Source organism: Orycteropus afer, unplaced genomic scaffold (genome assembly GCF_000298275.1).
Source record: "Orycteropus afer afer isolate SDZICR_OR568_19922 unplaced genomic scaffold, OryAfe1.0 scaffold00180, whole genome shotgun sequence".
Taxonomy (NCBI): Eukaryota; Metazoa; Chordata; class Mammalia; order Tubulidentata; family Orycteropodidae; genus Orycteropus; species Orycteropus afer.
Genome location: NW_006921767.1, coordinates 3,001,201 through 3,014,818, shown reverse-complemented (window position 1 = coordinate 3,014,818; position 13,618 = coordinate 3,001,201).

The window sequence follows — 13,618 nt, the reverse complement described above, 5'->3', positions numbered from 1 at the left end:
GTGGACTGCTAAAAGAACTAACAGATCTGTCCTGGAGGAAGTGCAGCCAGAATGCTCCTTGGAAGCAAGAATGTCCAGACTTTGTCTCACCTATTTTGTCATGTTGTAAGAAGGGACCATTCCCTGGAGAAGGATGTCATGCTTGGTAGGGTGGAGGGTCGACGACAGAGGGGGAGGCCTTCAACAAGATGGATTGACACGGTGGCTGCGATGATGGGTTCAAGTATAGCATGGATTGTGGGGCTGGTGGGGAATCGGGCAGTGTTTTGTTCTGCTGTGCATGGGGTCGCTATGAGTCAGAAACGACTCAACGGCACTTAACAACAACAACAAACTCCCTACAGCATCTGTTGAATGTTTACTAGTATTACAGTGGAAAAATTTAACCTCCTCCAAATAAAATGGATGAAAATGGACTCCTTGGAGAGAGAATGAATATTGAATGATTGAGAGCAAATAAATGCCTTCTAAAATTACTATCTCCAGTCTTCTGGTTATAACTAAAGAACACCTACAAGGCACAGAACAAAGTAAATGTAGGCTCTCTCAGGCTGAAAGAAGCTAAAACAGAATGGCTATGGAAGGTAGAAATTGTGAAAGGTGGATGGAAAGGTTAACTCTAGTAAAGTACTATGAGAAAAGCTTACACAATCCAAAAGTGTGTAAGATGAGAAGATGGAAAAAGAATACAACCAAACAAAAATGAAGGGACATGCTCTATTGCAGCCAATAGCTTCAGAAAAAGAAAAATAAGATAAACAAAAATCAACTATTTAGAGGGTGAACATGAGGAAAATTTGAAGGTGATTAAGACAAGATTGTGTCAGGAAACAGGGGTTCCAAGATTTCCATAGTCAGACTGTGGTGGGCAGCCAGTCTGCAACTAAGTAGAGTTTTCTTAGCAAGGTAAGTAGTTTTCTTAGCAAGAGTAGAAATAGCATTTTTTGATATTTCTTCATCTCCTGGTTTGTCAATTGGATTTTCTACTTTCAAAGTTGAAAGGTGGAGGAGTCCTGGAAAACACCCTACTCACTGAGCATAGCTACAGAGCTCTTCTTAATAGTATTGGTCAGAGGGCCTGGTTAGCACAAAAACATATATTTTGGTTAATATGGCCAGCATTGCAGTGTAGTTGGGAAACTGCCTTGAGAGAGAGAGAGAGTGCAGAGGAAATATCTGTCCATGCCAGCCATATGGATAGCAAAAAAAAAAAAAAAAAGCCATGTGGATATTCACATGGAACCAGTAAGCAGCTCATGTCAAAATCACAGGAGGCTTTGTACCTGGTATCAACAGGGATAGAGAAAGACGAAGTCTCTTTGGCAGTAAAGCTAGCCACGGGAAAATCCAGAGAATACAGACTACTTCAATACATCAACGCTTTGGTCCTAATGATCCGTTCAAATAGAACAGAGCTGCACCAAATGGCTTCCTTTGATACTTATGTTCTTTAGAACAAAGGCATGGAAATGGTGTTTTTAAAATGTGAAGTAGGATGTAATTTGCTGGTGTAAAATGATAGAAACGATTCTAGTATATATGTGGAAGAATTTATGTTATCTCTATAAACCATACTTATTACTAAAAAGCACCTAAAAGGAAAAGAAAAAAAAAAATGATCATTTTAAGGGCCTCTTTTGTATTAGTTGGTTGTAAGCTAAAAACAGTAATTTCTGTGAACTAGGATGACCACTTCCCCTTTTTGCATTTTCTGTAGTCACCTTTATCCTCTGACTTTTGAAGCGCCATGGAGTTAAAAGGTATGTGTTGTTTGTATGTCAGTCTACCTTGCATTTATGGAATTTCTTCACTTTGCAGCAACGTCTTCATAATCTGTAGCCCTATGGTTCTGATAGCATGTTCAAACTCAGGACACCCCTAGTTTATTTGAATGGATGCCATACTTTGGCTATTTGGTCAATTTTGTCAAGGAGTGGATGAATTCATTAAAAAAAAAAAAATGACCAAGCTGGATGTTGGTACACAGATTTCTGTCTGTCAGGTAGATTCAATCAAACAACCAATGTTTACTGAGCTCTTACTTGTGCCTTTCTGGGCCTAAGAATACAACTGAGAACTTACTGTCTAGTGTGGGAGAGAGACGTAATTTTTTCTTAATTATAACTAATTGCAATTTATAATAAAAGACATTTAAAAATAAATAGGGTACTAGAGAATAATAGAAAGGTAATTCGTAAATTTATTCAGTTGTAAGTGACTAGGAATAGGAGTAATAATTGTTCCTACTGATATTTGCTTTTTAATTGAGCTAAAAGACTTAATGTGAAGCAATGGCATTTTTATAGTTTGGTGGTTCTTAAAGTTGTTCATGTGTCAAAACATCTGTAAGTTATAGTCTTCCCTTCAGAACATAATGAAATATCATTACATGTAATGACATCATGAACGTACTTAGCACAAACTTCTATAATTTGGTTAAGTCATAGTTCTAAATGGTGTTGAATTTAATTAAATATTTGTGCTATAAAACAACATCTAAAAAAGTCACAATAACAAGCAAACTCACTCTAATACCTAAACCACTGCAGTACATTTGACCTATGAATTTCTAGTTCTTCTGTCAATTTTCATTTGCTACAGTTAATTCATTGAGAGATGTGAAAGATGTGAGAGAACATTTATTTAAAAAAAAAAAAAAAAACTGTATGGAACAAACTTCAAAAACAGGAATTACCAGAAGTACTGGTTGGATAGAGACTGATAGAACCCCTGAGAATATGGCCCTGCATTGTTACCCTTTGGGCCTAGGAATGGACTCACTCCCATGGATAAGCTCTCACCCCAACAGAAGAAAGACCTATGTGCAGAATTCCTATCCCAGGGCTATGCACTCATTTACTCTAGGCAGATGCACCCCTTAAATCAGTCAGCCATGAGACACCAGGAAGGCAGCATTCACAAAGAGGAAAAGCTGGACCGATAGGAATGCATAGTTAAGAAGGGCACAGTGAGGGGGTAGTCACAGGGATTGGAGGGGAGGAGAGTTTGTTATGGTTGAGTATGGTAATTGGGGCATGAAATCAAATGTGCATGAACTGTTGAATGTAAAACAAATTTGCTTTGTAAATTTGCATCCAAAGCACAATAAAATTAAATATACTTTTTTTAAAAATAAATCATAGGCAGATGCAAAAGATTTCAGGAAACTGTAGGAGAGGAAACATAAACATAATATTGATAAAATTTTATCCATTGTCTTAATTTTTCTGCTCTGTCCTCCCCCTGCAAATTGAGACTATTTGCTGCTCAATTTTTAGAACTTTGGTTTGAGAGCAACTCTTTTGGTGGAATCTGTTATCAAAGTGTCTTATACTCCTGAGATCATGCTGTTGTATTTTGTTGTTAGGTCAAGTTGATTTCAACTCATAGTGACCTGCTATGCAGAGTATAACTGTCCCATAGGATTTGCTAGACTGTAATCTTCAAGGGAAATCTGCTGCAAAAGACCTCTTTAAAGTGTTCAGGAGCAAAGATATCACTTTGAAGACTAAGGTTTACTTGGCTCAAGTCATGGTATTTTCAATCACCTCATATACAAGTGAAAGCTGGACAATCAATAAGGAAGATCACAGAAGAGTTGATATCTTTGAATTGTGGTGTTGGTGAATGTGTTAGACTGGGTTCTCTTCTTGTTGTTGTTGTTCTTAGGTGCCGTCAAGTCGTTTCCAACCCATAGCGACCCCATACACAGCAGAACGAAACACTGCCCAATCCTGCGCCAGCTCCACAATCCCTGCTATACTTGAGCCCATCATCGCAGCCATCATGTCAATCCATCTCGTTGAAGGCCTCCCCCTCTTTCGTCAACCCTCCACCCTACCAAGCATGACATCCTTCTCCAAGGAATGGTCCCTTCTGACAACATGACCAAAATAGGTGAGATGAAATCTGGCCTTTCTCGCTTCCAAGGAACATTTTGGGTGCACTTCCTCCAGGACAGATTTGTTAGTTCTTTCAGCAGTCCGTGGTACTTTCAGCGTTCTTCACCAGCACCACAATTCAAAAGCATCAACTCTTCTTTGGTCTTCCTTATTCATTGTCCAGCTCTCACATGCATATGAGGTGACTGGAAATATCATGGCTTGTGTCAGGCACACTTTTGTCCTCAAGGAGACATTCTTGCTCCTCAGCACTTGAAACAGTTCCTTCACGGTTGACTTTCCCAATGCTACACGTCATCTAATGTCCATAAAACCAAGCAACGTGAATTCTTTGACAACCTCAATCTTCTCTCCATTTATTGTGATGCTGCTTATTGGTCCAGTTGTGAGGATTTTTGTTTTCTTTATATTGAAACATAATCCATACTGCAGACTGTATTCTTCAACCTTCATAAGTAAGTACCTCAAGTCATCCTCACTTTCAACAAGCAAAGCTGTATCGTCTGCATATCTCAGGTTGTTAATGATTCTTCCTCCAATCCTGATGCCACGTTTTTCTTCATATAGTCCAGCTTCTCGGATTATTTGCTCAGCATATAGATTGAATAAGCATGGGAAAAGGATACAACTCTGACACACTCCCTTCCTGATTTTAAACCATGTAGTGTCCCCTTGTTCCATTTGAAAGACAGCCTCCTGGTCAAGGTACAGGTTCCTCATGAGTACAATCAAGTGTTTGGGAATTCCCATTCTTCTCAATGTTATCCATAATATGCCATGAGCCACACAATCAAATGCCTTTGCATAGTCAATAAAGCACAAGTAAACATCTTTCTAGTATTCTTTGCCTTGAGCCAAGATCCATCTAACAACAGCTATGATATCCCTTGTTCCATGTCCTCTTCTGAATCCAGCTTGCACCTCTGGAAGTTCTCTGTCAATATACTGCTGTACACATTTTTGAATTATCTTCAGTAAGATCTTACTTGCGTGTGATATTAATGATATTGTTCTGTAATTTCCACATTCTGTGGGATCACCTTTCTTTGGAATGGGCACAAATATGGATCTCTTCCAGTCAGTTGGTCAGGTAGCTGTCTTCCAAATCTCTTGGCATAACCGAGTGAGTGCCTCCAACAGGGCATTCATTTGTTGAAATATCTCAATGGGTATTCCATCAATTCCCAGAGCCTTGATTTGGGTTCTCTAGAGAAACAAAAAAAAAAAAAGCAAAGCTTATATATATATATAAAGAGAGAGAGAAATTTATCTTGGGAAAATGGCTCACAAACCTATAGAAGCCGGCAACTCCAAAGTCCCTGGAACAAATATCAGGCTGGAGGCTTTTCCTAACTTCTGCAACTTGAGGGGCCAAGAAGCTCAAGGCTGGCAGGCAGTACACTGGCTGTTGACTCCAACAAATGATGGCTCCAAGATCTACAGGCCGAACAGTGGACTGCTCACTCATGGACAGTTGTAGGCAGCACAACAGAATTCCGAGCCACAGAAGAATGTCTCTCTTCCCCAGGATGTCCCTGTATATTCTGGAAGCAGGCCACACCCCTAGGGGAACTCCCCTTGAACAGATTGGCCACTCAGAACACAGTCATCTGATCCCATCATGGGAACAACCACACAGAAGTGGGGTCCAACCAAGTTGACACAGCTCCAACTATCACAGTGAAGAACACTGAAAATACTAGGGACTGTCAGAAAAATGAATAAATCTGTCCTAGAAGAAGTGTAGCCAGAATGCTCCCTAGAAATAAAAATAGCCAGACTTTTTCTGACCTACTTTAGTCATGTTGTCAGAAGGGAGCAGATCCTGGAGAAGGATATCATAGTTGGTAAAGTGGAGGGTCAGCTAAAAACGGCAAGACCCTCAAGAAGATGGGTTTACACAGTGGCTACAAAGATTGATTCAAGCATAGCATGGATTGTGAGGATGGCACAGGACTGGGCAGTATTTCACTTTGTTGTACAGAGGGTCACTGTGAGTCAGAGCCAATTCTACAGCACCTGACAACAACAATTTGTACAGGAGCAGATCACCAGAGCTGGGAGGGTTGGAATTGCCAAGTTTTTAGTTAGCAGCAGGTCACTTAACCCTTCTACCACCTGGGATTCTTCTGAGTTCATATCATGAGCTAAATCAGATTCTCTGCCAGTGTGCAAACAATTCTGTAAGATTGCATTACTTAGATGTGTACGACTTCAGCATAGGGAAGTAAAGGACTGTCATCAGAATTTAAATTCAGATGAGTTTTAAGAAAGATGACTATTTTTGAGTTTAAACTCCCAAATGTCAAATACATTGTGAAATGTGTTTCAGAGTCTCAGGGTTTATTTATGGAGTATCATGCAAAAGTGGTGCTTGGTTTCTTGAACTTAGCTTGCTTGTTTTCTTCTTGTAATGTACACTGACATGCTTCTAATGAGATTTTTTAAAAAAAAAAATCCATACCCTGAATAGCTTGGTAATGCTGCCTAAATATATTGGCATCTTTTAGTCATACTTGGAAGTACAAAATGTGTTATGTGTATATCATAAATATATATGTCAAATTTGCATTAGTTCTTTTTTATTATTATTATTATGTTATCTACTAGTGAAGCTTTACAAGACTTTTTAAACTTTTCTGGAGTGCCAGATATCAAGAAATTTAATGAAAAAAAAATCAATTATTGTGGTGCTACACAGAAACCTTTTAGTTTGCAAATGATAATCTCGCTCTTACCATTTTAACAGTCACAGATATGAGCTGATAATGAAATTTTCATAGGTCAGGATTGCTTGGAAACAGAAGCACGTCTTCCTCCTCGTTCTGCCAATTTTCCTCCTGTATCTACTCTGGAATCTGATGGCTTTTGCATCTTTGGTTCCCTGGCGATTAGTTCCAGATAACAGAAAACTCTGTGGATAAAATTTCTGAAACAGCTCACTTTTATGTTGGCCTTCAGTCTATCAACTCTTCATATGCCCACATTTACATGTCTTGAGTGGAGATTCTTCATCCTCCTCAGAGAATAACTTTCATTTTTTATGGAAATGTGTACTATTTCTGTGGACCGTCAAACCAACAAATCCTTGCACATACTAACACAATGTCTTGGTTATTATCAGTCATGATGACATGTAAGCAAGCTAATCAAAACTGTGTGTGAACAGCTAAGTTATAAAGACATTAGTAATGTTGAGTATTCTTTTTTATATTTTCTCATTTGTGTTTATATTTTCAAAATATAGCTTCTTCATGTTTATGAGTTTTTGATGAATGAAACCTTTTAATTCTGGGAAAATCATAAGTTAATCAGAATCACAGAGGTATGTATGCAAATTATGCATACTAAAGATATAAGGAGCTCTGGTGGTACAGTGCCTAAGGCATTTAAGTACTAACTGGAAAATTGGTGGTTCAAACCCACCAGTCACTCCATGGGAGGAAGATGAGGCAATCTACTTCTGTAAAGATTTAGCCTTGGAAACCTAATGAGAGGTCACTATGAATCAGAATCAACTATATGGCTTTTTTTTTATGTATAATAAATATCAAGATTAGACATAAACTGCTGATTGCCAAGAAAGGTATGACCATGAAAATCCATGATAAAGAGTAGCTGTGTTTGTGTGCCATTGAGTCAATTCCAATTCATAGTGACCTTGTAGATAAGATAGAATAGAATTGCCCCATAGGGTTTCCTAGGCTGGATTCTACAAGAGCAGATCTACTGGGTCTTTTCTCCTGTGGAGCCACTGGTGGGTTTAGACCTCTGACTTTTAAGTTAGCAGCTGTATACATAAGCATTGCACAACTACAGCTCCTTTGATATATCGTACATGTATAAGTATCAAAACAAATAGTTCCTAAAATACATAATACTGCCTCAATGGTGATGATTTTAAGTTCCCATCTCTTTTTTTTTTAAATATATTAATTTCTCTAGCTATCTAAAAGTATTCCCTCCCCTCCCCTCCCACCCCTGGTAACCAACAAAGAAAATTTCCTTACATTTATAAACTTTTCCTTGACTTTTTACATTAATGGACTAATACTTGTCCTTCTGTGATTCACTTATTTCACTCAGCATAATATCTTCCAAGTTCATCTACATTATGTGATGTTTTGCAGATTCCATATTATTCTTTAGGGTTGCATAGTATTACATTGTGTGTATGTACCATAGTTTGATTATCCATTCTTCAGTTGATGGACTCCTAGGTTGTTTCTGTCTTTTGGCTATTGTAAATAGTGCTGCGATGAACATGGGAGTGCATATGCCTGTTCTGGCTCTTACTTCTTTAGGACACATACCTAGTAATGGGATGACTAGGACAAATGGTATTTCTAATTCCAACTTTTTAAGGACTCGCCATACTGCTTTCCACAGTGGTTGTACCATTTTATAGTCCCACCAGCAGCATTTGAGAGTCCCAATCTCTCCACATCCTCACCAGCCTTTGTTATTTTCTGTCTGGTTGAACTTTGCTGCTGGTGCTGGGGCAAGATGGTATCTCATTGTTGTTTTGATTTGCATCTCTCTAATAATCATGAGCATTTCTTCATAAGTTTGTTGGCTGCCTCAATATCCTCTTTGGTGAAGTGTCTATTCATGTCTTCTGTACATTTTTAAATTGGATTGTCTTCTTGTTGTTGAGGTGTTGGAGTTTTCTATAAATTCTAGAGATAAGTCCCTTGTCAGATATGTCATTGCTGAATATTATTTCCCAATCTGTAGGTTGTCTTTTGACTCTTTTGGAAAAGTCTTTGGAAGCACATAAAAATTTAATTTTTAGAAGGTCCCATTCATCTTATTTCTCTTCTACTGTTTGTGCATTTTGGGTTATGCTTGATAGTCTATTTATGCCAAGTATTAGGGGCCCTAAATTTGCCCCTAGTTTTTCCTTGAGGAACTTTACAGTTTTAGGTTTCACATTTAAGTCTTTGATCCATCTGGAGTTCATTTTTGTGAGGTACAGATCTCGTTTCATTTTTCTGCAAATGGATCTCCAATTTTGCCAGCACCATTTATTAAACAAATATTCTCTTCCCCATTTAATGGATTTTGGTCCTTTGTCAAATATCAGCTGATCATAGGTCAATGGATCTATTTTTGGGTTCTCAATTCTATTCCATTGGTCTATGTGTCTGTCATTATACCAATACCAGGCAGTTTTGACTACTGTGGCTGTAAAGTAGGTTTTGAGATCAGGCAGTGTGAGAATTTCTACTTTGTTCTTCTTCTTCAACAGTGCTTTGCTTATCCAATGTCTCTTTCCTTTCCATATAAAGTTATTGATTGGTTTTTCCATATCCTTAGAGAAGGTTTATGGGATCTGGATTGGGATTGCATTGAATGTATAGATTGCTTTGGGCAAAATTGACATATTCACAATGTTCAATCTTCCTATCCGTGAGCATGGTATGTTCTTACATTTATGTAGATCTCATAAGGTTTCATGAGGTAGTCTTTTATAGCTTTCTTTGTACAGATATTTTGTGTCCCTGGTAAGATTTATTCCCAAGTATTTTGGTTGTTTTGGTAGCTATTGTAAATGGTATTGATTTCATTATTTATTTTTCAGCAATCTCTTTGCTGGTGTAGAGGAATCCAACTGAATTTGGGATGTTGCTTTTGTATCCTGCCACTCTGCTAAAGCTCTCAATTAGTTCCAGTAAATTTTTGACTGAGGCTTTTAGGTTTTCCAGGTATAGGATTATATCATCAGCAAATAGGGATAGTTTGACTTCTTCCTTTCCAATTTGGATGGCTTTGATTTCCCTTTCTTGCCTTATGGCCCTGGCTGGGACTTCCAGCACGATGTTGAATAGAAGTGATGATAGAGGGAATCCTTGTCTGGTTCCCATTTGCAAGGGAAATTGTTTCAGTCTTTCTCCATTGAGCGTAATATTGGCTGTTGATTTTGCATCTTTGCCCTTTGTTATGTTGAGGAATGTCCCTTCTATTCCTATTTTGCTGAGAGTTTTGATCAGAAATGGGTGTTGGATTTTATCAAATGCCTTTTCTGCATCAATTGATATGATCTTATGGTTTTCTCCTTTGTTTTATTTATGTGGTGGATGATGTTGATTGTTTTTCTAATGTTGAACCATCCTTGCATACCTGATGTTGTTGTTGTTGTTGTTATGTGCCGTCGAGTCAAACCCAACTCATAGCAACCCCTCCTTGGGTTTCCGAGGCAGTATCACTACAGAAGTAGGATTGCCCAACCTTCCTTCCGAGGAGTGGCTGGTGGGTTTGAACCGCCAGCCGTCTGGTTAGCAGGCAAGTGTCTTAGCCACTATGCTAGCAGAGCTCCCTGCATACCTGATATGAGCCCCATTTGTCAAAAAGAATGATTTTCTTGATATGTTATTGGAGTCTGTTGGCTAGGATTTTGTTGAAGATATTTGCATCTACAACATGAGGGATATTGGTCTGTAGTTTTCTTTTTGAGTAATGTCTTTGCCTGGTTTTGGTATCAAGGTTATGCTTGCTTAAAATGAACTAGAGAGGATTCCATCCCTTTCTATGTTTTGGAATAGTTTGAGTAGGATTGGTGTCAGTTCTTCTCTGGTTGTTTGGTAGAATTCTCTGGTAAAACCATCTGGGTCAGGACTTTTTTTATTGGTAATTTTTTATGATCTGTTCAATTTCTTCTTTTGTTATGTATCTGTTCAACTTTTCCACCTCAGTGTTTAGTTTAGGTAAGTAGTGTGTTTCTAGAAATCTGTCTAATTCTTCCAGATTTTCAAATTTGTTGGAGTACAGTTCTTCATAATATCCTTTTATTACCCTTTTTCTTTCAGTTGGTTCTGTTGTGAAGTCACCCATTTAATTTCTTATTTATGTTATTTGTATTCTCTCCATCTTTTCCTTTCTTAAATTTGCCAGTGGTTTGTCAATTTTATTAATCTTTTCAAAAAACTGACTTCTAGCCTTGTTGATTTTTTTTATTGTCTTTCTATTTTCTGTTTCATTGATTTCTGCTCAAATCTTTTTATTTCCTTTCTTTTGGTGACTGTAGGTTTTTCTTGCTGTTCTTTTTCTAATTGTTTGAGATGTTGGTTTAAAGTATTGAGTTTGGCTCTTTCTTCTTTTTTGATGTGTTCATTTAGTGCTATCAATTGGCCTTTTTTTTCTTTTGATCACTGCTTTTGCTGTGTCCCAAAGATTTTGGTATGTTGCATCTTCCTTCTCATTTGATTCAATGGATTTTTGAATTTCATTTTTTTATTTCTTCCTTTATCCAGTCTTTCTTAAAGAGGATGTTGTTCAGTTTCCATGTGTTTACTCTTTTTCTGTTGATCTTCCTATTGTTGATTTCTAATTTGATAGCTTTGTGATTTGAGAAGATCCTTTGCAGTATTTCACTGTATTTAAATTTATTAAGGCTTGCTTAATTTCCTAACATATGGTCTCTCATGGAGAATGTTCATGTACACTGGAAAAGAATGTATATTGTGCTGTTGTTGGGTGAAGTGCTCTGTAGATGTCCATAAGGTCAAGTTGGTGGATTGTATTGTTGAGGTCTTCTGCGTATTTGTTGAGTTTTTTTCTAGTTGTCCTATCTTTCATTGAAAGTGGTATGTTAAAATCTTCCATATGACTGTGGAATCATCTATTTGCATTTTCAGTTCTCTTAAAGTCAGATTTATGTATTTTGGGTCTCTTTCATTGGGTCCTTAGATATTTATTATGGCTATATCTTTTTGTTCAATTGATCCTTTAATCATTATATAATGTCTTTCCTTGTCTTGTATGGTGGGTTTTGTCCTAAAGTCAATTTGATCAGAAATTAATATTACCACCACCAGCCACTCCTTGGAAGGAAGATTGGGCAATAGTGATACTGCCTCAGACCCAAGGAGGGGTCGCTATGAATCAGATCCTACTCAATGGCAGTGTGTTCATGAGTGCTCTTTTTTGATTGCCATTAGCTTGATATCTCTTTTTCCAGCCTTTGAGTTTTTAGTCTATTTTTGTCTTTGTCTCTAAGATGTGTCTTTTGTGGTCAGCATAGTGATGGGTTTTGTTTTCTTATCCAGTTTGTAACTCTCTGTTTCTTGAGTGGTGCATTTAATCTGTTAATGTTCAGTGTAATTATCACCAAGTATGAATTGGTTGCTGACATTTTGTTATGTGTTTTTTTCATGGTGTTCTTGGTTTCTTTGTTCCATATAATTTTCTATGCTGAGTTTTTTGTTTGTGAATGGTGTTAGCATTTCCTTTGTTGCTATTGTTTTAGTATTTGCTGAATATTTGTGCTTGTCCTCTTTTTTATTGTGATGTGAAGGTTTGCAATTTTTCTTTGAGGTTACCTTGTGATTTATAATTTTCTCCCCAATTTTAGAACTGTCCATTCTATCTTTCAACTCTCTTGACTTCCTCACCATTTAGAAGTTCTGTAACTACACAGTATTTTACCTCTATTTTGTTTGTAGTTGTCCTCATTTACCAATTGATGTCTCTGGTTTGATGATTATATATCTTGGTGATTTTCTTTCGGAGTCTCTCCTGTTTGGGGTTCATTGGACTTCCTGAATGGATATATTCTCATCTTTCATCATATCAGGGAAGTTCTCTTCCAACAAATCTTGTGCAATTTTGTCAGTGGTTTTCTTTTTCTCTTCCTGTTCTGGAATTCCTGTGACATGTAGGTCATTCTTTTTGATGGTATCCCACATGAACCTTTGGCTTTCTTCATTTTGTTTTGATCTTTTTTCTGATTGATTCCTTTCCAAAGAAGTACTCAGGTATTTGTGTTCAATCTCATTAATTCTGTCTTCTATTGATTCAATTCTACTCCTTTGCCCTTTGAATGTGTTATCTATTTCTGAAAATTTATATGACTTTTCTGGATTTCTATCTGTAGATTTTTAATCATTTCTAATTTTTCATTTATTTTGTCATTTTGTTCTTGTATTTTCTTCTGAAATTGTTTTAGGGTTCTGTCTGTGTTTTCCTTAATTTTGTCAGTGTTTTCTGTGATCTGTCTCTCAGTCCTTTGAAAATACCTAAATATAATTCTTTTTAATTCTTTATCAGTGAGTTCTAATGCTGCTGCTTCCTCAGGGACGTGTTCTGGGTCTGTATCCTGCTCCCTTGTTTCTACCACTTTATCTTGCTTCTTGGTATGGACTGTGGTGGTCTGTTGTCTCTGAGACATTGTGATTTTGTATTTAGATCTCTGTTAACTGTTTGTGAAGAGCAGCTAAGGATGAGTCAGGCTCCTCTTCCTGGTTGTTTATTGTTGGCCAGTTTGTGGAAAAGGAAATGGTGGCTCTCACTCAGTAAGTGAAGCTGCAGGATGTGTGCATGTAGTTGTGTCATATTGGCACTGTTGCTGTCTCCTGATCAGTTAGACTAAAATAACAATTGAATAACCATCAGAATGGTAAAAGCAAGTGGACAAAAATACACTGTGTAATCACAAAGGAACAATAACCAAAAAAAGACAAAAGGAAAAAAAAACACAATATCTGGGGAGAGGGCAATAAGAGAAAAATGGTAGAGTGGGATAATAATAAAGAGAAAATATGGGGAAAATGCAAAAAGAAAAACAAGGAATGGGGTTAACCACAAGAAAGAAAAAAAAAAAAAAGAAGCTGGAACAGGGACGAGAGAAAAGGCTGAAAACTACAACGTAGGAAGGGAAGAATAAAGAAGAATAATAAAAAAGACATAAGTAGTAATAATAATAATAATTTCAAAAC